Below are 14,645 nucleotides of genomic sequence, written 5' to 3' on the forward strand. Positions count from 1 at the left end.
TGGTTAATTGATCAACCATGATGGTTGAGTGAATGGTAGGTATTGTGGATTTTGGGGTGTGAATATTTTTGCATCCATATGCATATTATTGAGCTTTGCCCTGGGGTGCCTTTCAACTACTTACACACTGTTAGAACCTTTTGAGCCTTGCTTAAGTTTTGTGATGAGCTAATCAGAGCAGCCTTTGGTATAGGGCTAATATTAGTTTACAATTTAGGTAAATACCCCTTTGAGTATTCTCTTCAATATCTGGAGAATTATGTAGTTTTCCGCTCTATAATCCTGTAACAGTGAGAAGGCAGCCTATTCCTGATCCTGTGTGCAACCTCTGCACATTGTTCCCTTTAATCATTTTGGGGGTTGCATATTTTTTTCCCAGCCTCAGGTAGTTTCCTTGCAGGTGTGTGCTGATCAGTGCTCTGCTTAATATTTAACAGAGAAACTCTGCAGTTTTTCAGAGTGCTCTGTGTGAGTTTGTGTGTCTGTGCATACACTGTGTAGGTCTCTCCTCTTCAGTACTGTGTCCTGAAAACTTACCCTCCTGGCCTATTTCTTGAAGTTGCATCTTAGTCTCCTCAACTCAGGGAAACTGCCACCCTCTGGATGGGTTCCCTTTCTTGAGCTGCAGTCTGCAAACTCTCTTCAGTAGTAAGGTGCAGCAATCCTAGGGCTCGGCTTGTCTGTTCCTTCCTCCGAGTTATCAGTTCAAAGCCAAACTTACAAAATAAAATGGAACTCAAACCATCCCTCACAGTATATAAACAAATAACAACAAAAAAAGACAATATAGCTAAATGTGATATCTTGAATTAAAAATCTTTTAGAAGAAAACATAGGGGAAAAGCTTATGACCTTGAATTAGGTAAAGTGTTCTTAGATATGGCACAAAAAGTATAATTCATCAAAAAAAAAAACTGAGAAGTTGGACTTCATCAAATTAAAAGATTTTGCTCTGTGAAAGACACTTTTAAGAGGCTGAAAAGACAAAGCAGAGATTTGAAGATAATATTTGCCAACCACATATTTGACAAAGACTTGCACTCAGGAAATACTAAGCACTCTCAAAACTCAGTAATAGGAAAACAAAAAACCCAATAAAAATGTTGTGAACAGATACTTCACCAAAGGAGATGAATAGGTCACAAATAACCAAAAGTAATGAAGTTCAACATCATTAGTCTTTAGAAAAATGCAAATTAAAAACACAAAGAGATACTTTTACACATCTATTAGTATGGCTAAAGTGAAAAACAAAACCAATTGACAATACCAAGTTCTGTGGAGGACACAGAACAAGAATAACCCTTATTCATTGCTGATAAGAATGCAAGCTGGTAAAACCACTTTGGAATATAGTTGATGGATACTTAGCATATGATCTACCAATACCACTCCTACATATTTACCAAGAGAAATAAAACTTATGTCCACACAAAACCCGCATATGAACATTTATTTTTAGCTTTATTTCTAACATTTCTACCCAAATCTCCTTCAATGGGAGAATGGATAAATATATTTTAGTACATCCAGACAATTGAATACTCCAAAGAATTGTAGAATAATGAGCTATTTATATATGAAACAATATGGGTAAATTTCACATAGATTGCTATAAGAGAGATTTACCAACAAGGCTATTTATGCCATATGATTATACTTTTATAACGTTCTCTAAAAAACAAACTATCGGCATGAAACAATCAATGGTTGCCAGGAGTTGGGAGTTAAGATTTGTTTAATACGAAAGGGCTGCTAACTGGATTTTCGGGCAATAGAACTGTTCTATGTCTTGTAGCAGTGCTTATGCAACTCTGTTTATTTTTCCAATATCACAAAATTGTACCCCAAAGTAGTGATATTTAATGTATGTAAATTTACAAGTAAATTTTAAAAGTGTGTTTATTTTTATTTCAAATAGAAAAATAAACTTCCAAAGTACTTGACTTCCAAGATAATTTGATGGTTTTGTTGTTTTTCTTTTTGTTTTTTGAGATGAAGTATCACTCTGTTGCCCAGGCTGAGTGCCATGGTGTGCTATCCACTCACCACAACCTTTGTCTCCCAGGGTCAAGAAATTCCCTTGCCTCAGCCTCCCAAGTAGTTGCTATTATAGGCATGTGCCACCATGCCCAGCTAATTTTTTTGGTATTTTTAGTAGAGACAGGGTTTCACCATATTGGCTAGGCTGGTCTCGAACTCCTGACCTTAAGTGATCTGCCACGCCCTCCTCGGCCTCCCAAAGTGCTGAGATTAGAAGTGTGAGCCACTGTGCCCATCCCATTTGATGCTTGACAAAAATTAATTGATCAAATTTAAATTCTAATTACCAATTCTCCAAACTGTGTCTTTAAATGATTTCAGTCTTAACAGGATGTTTTCCCAAATTTCATCTTGAATTTCCTCTCACTTCTTTCAGGATGGTGAGACTGATTGCTTCAAAAAATTCCAAGCACAAGGAGTTGCTATTGGCATGCTACAGCAGCATGGGTAGATGCTGAATAGATCACAGAGTTAAAGAAAAAGAAGGGCCAAGAGAACCTCCTGAGAAATTTAACCAAAAAAGTCCTTTCTCATTATTTTCTACCTGTCAACCTTCTGCTTCTTTTCTGAAAAAAGCACAAAATTCTTCCTACCTGATCTTTTATCCCTTCTTGTGTCCTCACCCATCCTGAACCCATGCCTCCTTTTCCTACTTTTTTTTTTTTTTTTTTTTTTGAGATGCAGTCTTGCTCTGTCGCCCAGGCTGGAGTGCAGTGGCGCAATCTCGGCTCACCGCAAGCTCTGCCTCCTGAGTTCACACCATTCTCCTGCCTCAGCCTCCTGGGTAGCTAGGATTACAGGCACATGCCACCACGCCTGGCTAATTGTTTGTATTTTTAGTAGAGATGGGGTTTCACCAAGTTAGCCAGGATGGTCTCGATCTCCTGACCTCATGATCCGCTGGCCTCGGCCTCCCAAAGTGCTGGGATTACAGGCGTGAGCCACCAGGCCCAGCCTCCTTTTCCTACTTTTAACCCATTATTTTGTTCACTGTCACCCAAACACATGCCAATGTCAGTTCCAGGCTTCATGTCTTATCCTTGTCTTCTTGCTGTCTAGAATGTCTCTAGAATATGCATGTCATCCCTTCATCCTTCTTGAAACGTTTTCTTTTCCAGGCTTTGGTAATGCCACATTCTCCTAGTTTACCTTTTCCTACCAGATTGCTGGCAACTGCTACCTACCTGGGCTTAATTCTCTGCTTTGCTAGGCTTTAGAATGCTGTGCTACCCTACTAGTATTACACACACACACACACACACACACACATATATATATATATATATATATATTTATTTATTTATTCTCACTCTGTCACCCAGGCTGGAGTGCAGTGGTGTGATTACAGCTCACTGCAGCCTTGACTTCCCAGGCTCAGGTGATCCTCCCACCTCAGCCTCCAGAGTAGCTGGGACTACAGGTGCTGCATCACACTTGACTAATTGTTATTTTTTTTTGGAGAGATGGGGTCTTACCATGTTTCCCAGGCTGGTCTCGAACTCATGAGCTCAAGTAATCCACCCACCTCAGCCTCCTAAAGTGCTGGGATTACAGGCATGAGCCACTGGGCCTGGCCCCTACTAGTATTCTAAAGTCTCTTTTCAAACTATTCTTACTCCTTGGGTAAACCTATCCCATCCCAGAAGTATACCTAAAATCCATATACTGACAACCTCTGTGGAAGATTGCTAGTTGTCTCTTCCCAAATCTGTTTGCTCTATCCTCCCCAGGGATAGAATTTCAGCTAAGCTGCATTTCTTAGCTTCCCACACAGTTAGGTAGGGGCATTTGACTAGGTTTTTATCAGAAATATGAACACAGGGAATTAATACAACGTTTATGTCTTTTCTTTTTAATGTAACTCCTCCTCTTTATTTCCTCTGGTTTACCCTTTCTACTGGTTTGGGAACAGCTGTATCTGAAGCAGCCCCCAGAAAGCCAGAGAGGGAAGCTACATGCAGACCCTTTCCAAAATGTCTGACACTTTCTATGTCTCCTCCCTCAGGTGGACTTTTGTATTCAGCTCTACATCTAGATGTCTTTCTTAAGGGACTGACTTTGGACTACAGAAGTTGTTTGGTTGCAGAAAAAAAAAAAAAATGAAGCAAGATGTTAGTAGCCAATGATGACTACTACTCCTGAAACAAACGTGATGGCAAATTCCTACCCCTAATATAATGCTCCCCTGCAGGATAATATTGAAACAAAATCAGGGGACTTTGCCTGAAGTTACACCCTTGTTTGGCATCTTCCCCTTTCCTGCTCTGCCTCACCTGTTCACTTGCACATTTTTCTTGGTGATATTCCCTTAAGAAAGCACTTACATACAAATTCAATCTGAGGATAAGCTTCTGTGAAAACTGACCTAAAGAGCTGCCCATACTCAAACTCTGTTTCCTAACCTATCTCTAACTCAATCTTACAAAAAGTAACAAGTCAAAGACAACTTCTTCCGCATAAAAGGGAGTACAGGCGTACACATGCCAGGTCTGTCCCGCCGACCCTGGCCAATGGATGAAATGAGTACTCAGACACAGGTATGCAGTGTAAGAGCAGCTAGGTGACTGCCTGAGTCTAGTGGCCAGAGAGCAGCCCCAAGAAGCTGGAGCTGCTTGCTTATATTCAGGGCAGGCACAATGCTGAAAACCTGGAACGAACACAACCTGTAGGGAATTAACTTTTATTGTTCCCCTTTCAGGGAATGTCATGCACGCCAATGATCAAAGGTCAGTTTCTGGTCAACATAAGTAAACAAGCCTGTTTAAGATAAATTCCCCCACATTCCCTTGTACCTACTCCTTGCCCTCTGCTTCAGGGTTATAGAACAGCTGCCTTCAGCTATTCTCTCCCAGGGCTCTGCAGAACCTTCTGACCTTTCAGAAGGTTTGTATCCTTTCCCTATAGTTTTTCCCACCATGTGACTGATCCCCCACATACACACATGTACACACACACACACATCAGTGTGGGAGCAATACAGTCATAACAGGGAACTACAGGGAACTTATGACATTCAAACTTTGGAGGAGAAATAGGCCTAGGATATCTTTAGTTGTGTAGTAGGGATGGAAGGTAATTTTGTCAGAGTGGGAGGGGATTCCTGAGGGGTTATTTGATCCTGTTTCATGTAGAAATCGTAGGTGTAGGGCTACTAAGGCTGTAATAATAAAAGGTAAGATAAAGTGGAAAGTGAAGAATCGTGTGAGGGTGGGTTTGTCTATAAGTCACCCATGTTTTACACCCATGTTTTATTTAGTGTAACAGAAAATAAAAATAAACTTGAACCTTGGGAAAATCAAGGATACTGTCTCTTTACTTTTTTTTTTTTTTTTTGAGACAGAGTCTCGCTCTGTTGCCCGGGTCGGAGTGCAGTGGTGTGATCTTGGCTCACTACAACCTCCACCTCCCAAGTTCATGCTATTCTCCTGCCTCAGCCTCCTGAGTAGCTGGTATTACAGGTGCCCACCACCACGCCCAGCTAATTTTTGTATTTTTAGCAGAGACAGGGTTTCATCATGTTGGCCAGGGTGGTCTCAAACTCCTGGCCTCAAGTGATCACCTGTCATGGCCTCCCAAAGTGCTGGGATTACAGATGTGAGCCACTGTGCCCAGCCACGATACCATCTCATTACTAATCCTGGTATTAGAGATTTAAAAATCTGGAAGTAATAATTAAATCCAATCTAGCTATACATGCATTCGTAACTTACTGCTAATATGGACTGACAGCAAAAAAATTATTCCCTTTAAAAAAAATCCTGAATTGGTAGTGTTCCTACATGCTCTAAAAAATAAACAAACAAACAAATAAAAAACAATAACAAAAACCCACACAAATACTCTCTGGAGAAAAGCATCACACCATCAAACCAGGTCCTAACTAATCCCCACAGATAAACTTGTAGGGAGTATTAATTTACTGTCAAAAGAGACACAAACAAGGACAAAATATGGTAAAGAAAGGTCAGCCAAAATATCAGACAACAAAGAAAATCAATTTTTTAGATTTTTAAAAATCAGACATCAAGTATAAAACAAGTGCTATATGAATTTCAAAAAATAAAAAAAGCGAAAGATAATATGTTAAGAGGGATATGAAAACTAAGTGCCGGCCAGTTACGGTGGCTCATGCCTGTAATCCCAGCACTTTGGGAGGCTGAGGCAGGCAGATTGCCTGAGCTCAGGAGTTCAAGACCAGCCTGGGCAACACTATGAAACCCCGCCTCTACTAAAATACAAAAAAAATTAGCCGGGTGTGGCGGGGCATGCCTGTACTCCTAGCTACTTGGGAGGCTGAGGCAGGAGAATTGCTTGAACCCGGGAGGCGGAGGTTGCAGTGAGCTGAGATCAAGCCACTGCACTCCAGCCTGGGAGACAGAGCAAGACTCCATCTCCAAAAAAACATATATATATGTATATATATTTTATATATATATAAATTATATATATTTTATATATATATAAATTATATATATATATAAATTATATATATTTTATATATATATAAATTATATATATATATAAAATAAGTGCAAAAGAATCAAACGGAACTTCTAGATATAAAATGTAAAATATTTGGAAAAACAGAAGACAGAATTATGGCCTAAATAATAGATTTATAAAATATATCCAGAATACAGCCCATAGAAACAAAGACATGTGAAATGTGGGAGAAAGGGACACTGGGATATGGACACCCAACATTTGTCTAACTGGAGTTCTGGATAAGAGGAAAAATAATGCCTGAAACATTTTCCATTAATCAGAAAACTTCAGATTCAGCAATCCACAGGAAACCTAAGCAGGCTAAAACAAGGTCTCCACATCTAGACATAAAAATAATGAAATCAAAGAACAGCAAAGGGAAAACAACAATAGCAACAAGAAAACCACCATTGTGGGCAGTACAGTATAGTGGAATAATATTATCAGAGAGATGAGAGAAAATAACTGTTAAATTATATATCCAGCAAAATAATATTTTCAAAAACAAGGGAATTTTAAATACACACACACACATACACACACTTCAAATTAGTTTCACTCTTACTCTTTTTTATTTTTTAATTTTTATAAATTTAAGGGGCACAAGGGCAATTTTGTTGTATGGGTACCATTTCAAGAAAATAAATAGACTGTGTAACTTCCAAACTGGGGAAAAACAAAATAAGAAATGCAATTAAATTTAGGCAAAAAGAGAGGAAAAGAGACAGAAAATTTTGAGCAAATAGAAAATGTTGAAATAGTATTAAAGATGAATATAACTATATTAGATATTATAATAACATAAACTGATTAAATATTTCAAGTAAAAGATAAAGACTGTTAGACTGGATTTAAACAAAAACTAAAATACAACTATATGCCATTTACAAGAAATATATCTAAAATATATTCAGGCAAAATGATTAATATATGCAAAACGTTGCTACATGCTACTAAAGTATTTACTTCACCAGGAATATAAACTAGTACTGAACTTGTATAATCTAATAACTAGCTGAAGTTATATAAACAATCATACTGAGAAGGTAAGATATGCTTATTTTAGTATTTCATTACATAGGCAAACTAAATGAGTGATTTTACAGAAGAATTTAACAACAAAATTTACTACATTGATCCAAAGTTAACAAAATTAACTACATTAATAGTGGTTTTACACCAGTCATATTCTGTGATCCCTATGAATCTAAGTTAGAAAGCAGAAATAACAACATTGTTACAAACATTATTTAAAGTCTTCCTTTTTAAATAGCATACACTTGAAGAAGTCATAATAGAGGTTAGAATATATTTAGAACTAAAAAATGAATACGAAAATTGTGAAATGAGTTACAGTAGTACTTGGATGGAAATGTACAGTACTAAATGTTATACAAAATAGAAAACAAAATTCTGAAAATTAATGACCTAAGCTTCCAACATAAGATTTTTTTTGAGGGGGGATTTGAGGAGTTAGGGGATGATGAATATGAGTGAAAAAATGAGCTACCATCAAATAAAACAAATAGAAAAATAATAAAGACAGTAAGGAGGGATGTATACTGTAAGCCACCAGTAAGATTTATCAAGAATAAAAGAGAATGCTCAAAAAATCAATATTAAGAATGAATAAGACACATGCACACGTATGTTCATTGCGGCATTATTCACAATAGCAAAGACTTGGAACCAACCCAAATGTCCAACAATGATAGACTGGATTAAGAAAATGTGGCACATATATACCATGGAATACTATGCAGCCATAAAAAATGATGAGTTCATGTCCTTTGTAGGGACATGGATGAAATTGGAAATCATCATTCTCAGTAAACTGTCGCAAGAACAAAAAACCAAACACCGCATATTCTCACTCATAGGTGGGAATTGAACAATGAGAACACATGGACACAGGAAGGGGAACATCACACTTCGGAGACTGTTGTGGGGTGGGGGGGAGGGGGGAGGGATAGCAGTGGGAGATATACCTAATGCTAGATGACGAGTTAGTGGGTGCAGTGCACCAGCATGGCACATGTATACATATGTAACTTACCTGCACATTGCGCACATGTACCCTAAAACCTAAAGTATAATAATAATAATAATAATAAATAAAAAATAAAAAAATAAAAATAAATAAAAAAAGATATAACTATAGTTAATTCAGAAATTAAGAAGTTAATGAATGCATATAATGAACAACTTTATATTAATAAATTTTAAAACTTAAGTGAAATAAACAAATATCTAAGAAAAATGTAACTTATCAAATACGTCTCAATCAGAAGTAGATAACTGAACAGTTAGTTCTATAACCATTAAAAATGATCTGTGGTTAGTTAAAATTATTCCCATAAAAAAAAATCAGATAGAATGCTTTATGGCAAATTCTTTCAAACACTGAGGGAACGAGTAGATCAAATGTTAGAAAATGAATAAAGAAGGAGAAAAAGTGGTAACACTCTGCCACACATTTTTTGGAGTTCACATAATCCTGATTCCAAGACCTAACAAAGGTAACAAGTCTAGAAATTTATTAGGCAATTTCCCTCATGAATATATATGCAAACACCCTAAATGAAATACTAAAAAATAGTACCTGTAATGAATAAAAGAACATAATATATCATGACCAAATTGGATCTTCTCATAAATACAATATTAGAATTTTATATTTAGAAAATTATATTTAGATTTTGTACTTGGATTAGTATTTAGATTTAGAAAATCTATTTAAATAATTCACCATATAAGAGTACAAAGGCCATAAAATTAAGTTAACAGTTTTAGGAACGGCATTAGATAAAATTCAACATCTATTCATAATGAAAAAATAGCAAAATAAAAATAAAAGAAATACAACAATCTTCTTTAATATAATAAAGTATATATTATATCCCTAAGTAAATATTCTTAATGAAGAAATATTTAAAGCAATTTATTGAAGATCAAGACCAAAAAGAAGTGTGAACTATCCCCACTTCTAGTTAACTTTACACTGGCAATCCTAGCCAGGCTTGTAAAGCATGATAAATGTAGAAATAAATGAATTAATAAATAAGTCAAGTAATCGATAATGATTTAAATGAAATAAGAAAATTATCTATATTTGCAGATGATTCAGTTAGCTATAAAAATAGGAAAGATATACATATGTAATAGAATTAATAAAATAATTTAGTATGATTGCTATAAAGGATCAATATATTTTAAAAGGAATTGGCTTTTTATAGAATGAAAGAAATAATTAGCTAAAATAATTTAAGTGGTATAACTTAATAAACCACCAAAAAATACAAATACCTGGAAACAAATATAGTCCAAGGGTTATAAGTCATCTAATAAAAATATAATTTTTTATTAAATATAAAATATATTTTATAAAAATATAGTTTTTGATATTTTTTGATATTTTGATTTTTTTTGATTTTTTTGATAAAAAATATAAATTTTTATCAAATGATATTCAGGAAAAGCTAACTAAATAGATTATCTATGTTAATGGATACAAAGACTCAATATTCAAAACATATCAATTCTCCCCCGAAGTAATCTATAATCTAGTGTAATTATAATCAAATGTCAAGTAATTACTTCGTAGATTTTGGTAAAATAAATCTAAAATTTATGGAAGAACAGAGGACCGAAATTGGCAGGCGTAGCTAAAATAAGAATGAGATTAGGATACTCACCTTATTAGATAGCAAGAATTATTAATATGCTATTGTAATTCAAAGATTTTTGTATAAGTGGAAGGGTAAATATATTGCTCTATGGAACAGAAAATGTCAAATAGAAAAATCTGATTTATGAGAAAGCTAGCAATACAGATGAATAGAATAAGGAAAGAATTTTAAATTATTTGTGTTGGCAGTTATTTGACCATATTAAAAAAGAAATTGTATTTCAGTTATCATTTTGACTTAAATCTTTGTATAAAAAACTATATTAAAATTATAAGATAAAATAAAAGATGTTTTTGACCTCAAAATATGAAAAAGTATTTTGATTTTGTTTTCGTTTTTAACAAGACAAAAGCACTAACTGTAAGTTTTAACTATTAATATTTTTAAATTTATACTTTTTCTCCATTACTAAACACCATTAAGAGTATTAACAGTAAATTTATGTTAGAAGAATATATTTTTATTGTGTAAAGCCATGATGAATATTTGGAATATGCAAAGTCATGTTACGTTTCAAATAAAATAGAAGCAATAGAAGAATAAGTCAATAGCAGTTCACAGAATAGAAAATATGAATGTCCAATAAAGATATAACAAGGTGCTCAATCTAATCGGTTATCAGAAAAACACACATTATTGCTTTAAGATACTATGTCATACCCACAAAACTAACAATAGAAAAATAATCTGAAAATATAAATTGTTGGAGAAGGTCTTAAACATAGCTACTGGAGGTTTAAATGGGTATAACTATATGGAAATTAGTTTGGCTTCATCTAATAAAGTTAAAGAATCTAGATTAAGCCTAGTGGGATTCTTGCACAGTGGCTCTGAGGATAAATGTAGAAATACATATTGGAGCCTTACGTGCTATTGCAACAAATAGATTAACTACTGATTTTAAAAAGAATAAATACATGACATGTTTATATAATGGGGCACCTGCATATAATGGGGCACCTGCTTCACCACCAAAAGTTTTTACATTAGTAAAAATGAATAAACTGCTGCTATACCAAACATAAATTACTATCAGGAACATAACGCTAAACATGGAAGTTGCAGAATACATATAATGTGATTATATTTGTGTAGGTGAAAACAAGTAGTCTTAGTACACTTGTGCTGCCATAACTATAAATCTGATACTGGGTAATTTTAAAAGAACAGATAGTTATTCCTCACCATTCTGAAGGGTGGGAAGTCCAAGATCAAGGTGCTGGCAGTTTTGGTGTCTGGTGAAGGCTGCTTTCTGCTTTGAAGATGGTGCCTTGTTGCTGCACTCTCTAGAGGAGATGAGTGCTGTGTCTGCACGTGGGAGAAGAGATGGAAGGGGAAAAAGGGAAAGGAAGCAGCTTCCACACACTTCTTTTCTTTCTATTCTTTCTACTTTCAATTTTCAAAATTAACACAAAACATTTGTATGTATTTATAGGGTACCTAGTGATGTTACATATTATGTATTATAGTGATGAAATCAGGATAATTACCTTATCCATATCAGACATTCATCATTTTTTTGTGTTAGGAACATTCGACATCCTCCTGCTAGCGATCTGAAAGTATATAATATATTATTGTTAAGTATAGTTATCCTATAGAGCTATAGAACACTAGAATGTATTCCTCCTATCTAGCTGTAATTTTGTTTTCTTTAACAAATCTCTCCCTTATTCTCCTCTTACTTCTACCCTTCCTATCCTCTAGTATCCTTTGTTCTACTTTTTACTTCTATGTGATAAACTTTTTATCTTCCACATATGAGTGAGAACATTCAGTGTTTAACTTTCTTTCCCGGCTTATTTCACTTGACGTAATGTCCTCCAGTTCTATTCATGTTGCCATGAATGACAAGATTTTATTCTTTTTTATGGCTCGGTATTATTCTATTGTGTATGTAGAGATACCACATTTCATTCATCTGTTGTTGGACACGTAAGTTGATTCCATATCCTGGCTATTGTGAATAGCCTAGCACGTTATTTGTAAGGCCACTAATTCCATTCATGAGAGCTCTGCCCTGGTGACCCAGTTACCTCCTAAAGGTCCCACTTCTTAATACTATCACATTAGTGATTAAGTTTCAACATATAAATGTGGGAAGACATATTCAGACCATAGCACATCTCAACCGCAATATGTATTTAATAATTCAAATATGTTTGGAAAGATTATGAAAGAGAAACAAAGGATGATAAACACAAAATTCAGAACATATCCCATAAATATATATACCTACTATATGCTCATAAAATTAAAAATACAGAATTTTAAAAATAGCACAAAATTCAGAATACTGATTACTGCTGAGGAGGGAGAGAAGGAAATAACACTGAGAAAGTATTACTTGGAGCTTCCAAGATAATGGTAACTTTCAGTCTAAGTTTCAATAAAAGTAGAAGCAAAATAGGTGTTCATTTTAGTTGCTCTATATATTTCACATATATTTATAAACATTTGTTTGTTTTTAGTGCTTAATCAAACAATACAAACCAAATCTTGGGAAAAACTTCAGGAAGATATCAAATATTAATCTACAAAATAAAGTTGGCCCTTTGTTTTATGTTGTTGTTTGCCACTGGTAACTTTTTTTATTTTTTTATTTTAATTTTTTATTTCCATAAGTTTTGGGGGAACAGGTTGCATGAGTAAGTTCTGTAGTGGTGATTTGTGAGATTTTGGTGCACCCATCACCTGAGCAGTATATACTGAACCCAATTTGTAGTTGAGGAAAAGAAGTCATTATACAAAAGAGATACTTGCGTATGCATGTTTACAGCAGCACAATTTGCAATTGCAAAAATATGGAGCCAGCCCAAATGCCCATAATGAGTGAATAAAGTTGGTCCTTTGTATTCACGGGTTCCACATGTGCAAATTCAACTGACCACGGATCAAAAATTAAAAAAAAACAAAAACAATAAAAAAATACAACAATAAAATACTATAAATAAAAATACAGTATAATAACTATGTATCATTAGCATTGTACTTAGTAAGTAAAGATGATTTAAAATATGTGGGATGATATGTGTGGGTTACATGCAAACATAGATTAGCATGCCTTATGAAAAATGCTTGGGACCAGAAGTGTTTTCAATTTGGGATATTTTTGGATTTTGGAATATTTTCATATACTTAATGAGGTATCTTGGGGATGGGACCTAAGTGTAAATATAAAATTCATTTATGTTTTCTACACAGCTTATACACATTGTTTGAAAGTAATTTTATACAATATTTTTAATAATTTTGTGTATCGTGTTAAGTACTTGTGTGTGGAACTTTCCACTTGTGACATCCTGTTGGTACTCAAGTTTCAAATTTTGGAGGATTCTGGGTTTCAGATTTTCAGATTAGGAATACTCAACCTATACTATGCCAGTTTATATAAGGGACTTGAACATACAGAAATTTTGGTATCTGCAGGGGTTCCTGGAACCAGTCTTCTCTGGATGCTGAGGAATGACTGTATATTATTTTTATACAGTGTAGAGACGAAGACATTTAGGACATATTTGAAAATCTTTTTAAAATGGGATAAGCGTCAAGCTAGTATCAACTCAAACTAGCATTATCTGACTTTCAGTCCACGGGTGTTTATTATATAGAAAGACTTTATCATTTGTTTGAATAATTAAATTAAGCTTAGCCATTCTTAGAAAATAAGTGCTATTTTAAGGGAAGACATAGGATTTGTTACACATTCGAAAAAATGAATTACAAAATTGATAAAGTGGGGTTAATTTATTTTACACAGTCTTTAGTATTGGCATAATTGGTTCATTCTTTGAACCTTAGTTTTTTATACATAAAATGAGTAGGGTGATGATGTGTTAGATAATTTTAATATAATTTTCACATAGGAGTTTACAAGTCTATGAAAATAGAAAGTTTGAAGAAATTCTTTTAAGTTTTCTAGAAAAAAAAGAAGGTATTGAAAAAATTGATTTCTGCCTCTACAGTATATTTAAATATGCTATTTTGGACATAAACACAGTTTTGGTATTCAATAAGAAGTGTTAAATTCAGGAAGGCTGATTCCTCCCATTTTCCTTTTATTTCACTTCCTTTCATTCCTCTCATTTTCTTTCCAGAATTGTTTTAGTTCTACTAGTTGTTTTGCCCTTAGATTGATCTTATCTATATCTACAAAGAGTCTTACTGAAATTCTTATAGGGATTGTGTTAAGCCTGAATATCAATTTGAGGAAAATTTGCATCTTTCTGTATTGAGCCTTCCAATCTGTGTACAAGGTAATGCCTCTTTATTTGCATTTTTTGTTATATTTACATTTAAGTATATCATTTTTGAGTGAGTGTAAGCGATGTTGTGTTTTTAGTATCAGTGTCCCTGTGCTCATTGCTATTATATAGAAATGCAATTGACTTTTGTATGGTTGTCTTATATCCTGTGACCTTGCTAAAC

At 34.3% G+C, this 14,645-nt stretch overlaps 1 long non-coding RNA gene across 2 annotated transcripts in view; it reads right to left on the reverse strand.

Annotated features, from left to right (window-relative positions):
* Window positions 1-11,402: 11,402 nt before the first annotated feature.
* Window positions 11,403-14,645, reverse strand: part of LOC129030695 (uncharacterized) — a 114,389-nt gene continuing 111,146 nt past the window's right edge. For both annotated transcript variants that reach the window (XR_008500730.1, XR_008500729.1), the window contains 2 exons: window positions 11,708-11,773; window positions 11,403-11,525 (listed from right to left, as the gene is read on the reverse strand). This is a non-coding gene — a long non-coding RNA (uncharacterized LOC129030695). The remainder of the gene's footprint in view (window positions 11,526-11,707; window positions 11,774-14,645) is intronic.

Source organism: Pongo pygmaeus, chromosome 12 (assembly GCF_028885625.2).
Source record: "Pongo pygmaeus isolate AG05252 chromosome 12, NHGRI_mPonPyg2-v2.0_pri, whole genome shotgun sequence".
NCBI classification, from domain to species: Eukaryota; Metazoa; Chordata; class Mammalia; order Primates; family Hominidae; genus Pongo; species Pongo pygmaeus.